Source organism: Centruroides vittatus, unplaced genomic scaffold (genome assembly GCF_030686945.1).
Source record: "Centruroides vittatus isolate TY-2023 unplaced genomic scaffold, ASM3068694v2 contig_2807, whole genome shotgun sequence".
NCBI classification, from domain to species: Eukaryota; Metazoa; Arthropoda; class Arachnida; order Scorpiones; family Buthidae; genus Centruroides; species Centruroides vittatus.
The window spans coordinates 47,319-49,183 of record NW_027121784.1 but is presented as its reverse complement, the minus strand read 5'-3'; positions in this window follow the sequence as shown (position 1 = coordinate 49,183).

Genomic DNA, 1,865 nt, shown 5'->3' with positions numbered 1-1,865 from the left:
TTTCGTATTTGCATAAATAACAATAAAATGTGAAAAATCTCTTACTCCAAAGGTTGAGTCAACGGTTGATAATTGCCAAAATCAGAAAACATTTTCCAAACTCTCAAAAACGCACTCTTCGCAATAAAAGAGCCAAAACAATCAAAGGTCAATTGTTGAGTTTCTTTGTTACGTGTTGATTGAAGTAGATAGAAATGTTAATGATTAATTTTTGGTTTTATTTATTTATTTATTTTTTAATTTTTGAACTTGTCTCTGTGTAATAATGATTAAGGGTGATGGTCATAGCAGTAAAGGTCTTGGCCCACCTCTCGGGAGGAGTTGGGATCAAATTCGGGCTAGCAACTCTCCAAGAATTTTTCATGAAAGCTCTATCTCAGATCCGTTGAGCCTCGTACCTCACCATTTTGGTGTTCAGAATTAGCACTGCTAACTCAGAAGTAAACGCACCCGAAGGTTAATTCCCAGGTGCGAGCATAGGTCTCTTTTGTTGACTTCGATAACGTTTAATTGCAACTGTCCCTCTTTCACAATCGGATGTTTTCTTTTTGACACCTTGTTGTTAGAATTCCCATCTGTTTGTTTACAGAGCACGTCATTCATTCTTTCTGGTGCGATGTTCTTTTCTAACGATTGCATTAATCAATTAAGTCACAAATTCCATAAATTTGCGCGAAATCAGGCTTATGATAGCGCTCAGGTTCGCGGGCTAACACAGTGTTGCTGTTGATGGCAGTTGATTAATCAATTATTGTACAATAAATAATTAAAATTACTGCAACATAGTTCAATTATATTAATGCAAATAAAATTTTACAGGTTTCAGTCGTATTTGCATGTTGTATCATTCATTAATCATTCTGTATATAAAGAACAAAGCTATATTTGGCAGCATGGCAATGGCGGCTCTCGTTCTGCCTCACATTCATACGCGTTTATATTGTTCATACTACTATGACGACACATTATCGCTTACGACAACCAATCATTTTTAAATGATTGGTTGTCGTAAGCGATTACCGTTTTGAGCTTGTCGGAAATTCTCAAAACAATGATTAATAATTTTAAATCGCATCGTTAAATTCCTCAAGTATAGTTAAGTCTATCAGATTTTTTTTGGATATTTAGACAGTTTCTCTTTCATTTGTGTAGTGGACAAACAAACACATAAGAAAATACAATAAAAAATATATTAAATGCCCAGTTGTTTGTTTATAGAATTTTGTCTTATTTGAAAAATATCTCGATAAAAACAGTTCATCGAGATATTAGCGAGGTTGAGGCCGAAGTTTTAAACGCGAAAACGTGTACGTCAGACGTTCAGCGCCTCTTTCCTGTAAGCCTAGAAGTTTGACAATGGCGTTTGGAATGTCGAGCATGATTCCACTGACTTTCCAAACACCATTGTCAAACTTCTAAGCTTTTTTCTGTCACAGCCAACCGTTAAATAGAGACTCAACTTTGCCGGTATGAAATGTAACCAAATCAATCAAGATCGACAACAAGTACTTATTCCTCAACTTCCGAAATATTATGTTTCAGTTGATTTAATTTTAATTTTAATTAACTAATTGATTCATTTTAATTTTATTTATTTTTAGTTTGATGTGAGAAATCGGACTTGAGAAAACTAATTATTTTTTCGGCTGAAAATTTAATTAAAAATTTGCTATAATTTTTCCCACGATTGTTAAAATTGTGAAGGATATGATTTTATCCCTCTGTGGAGTCACTTCCCTTTCAAGATGAAACATCGAATGTGTTACCAGGAACTTGACAAGAAATTGTTATTGGACATAGGCGCTGCACTTCGCCAAAAAAGGGCAAAGAGGAAAAGGAGGCGGACCCCCAATAAAAGGCAAGGA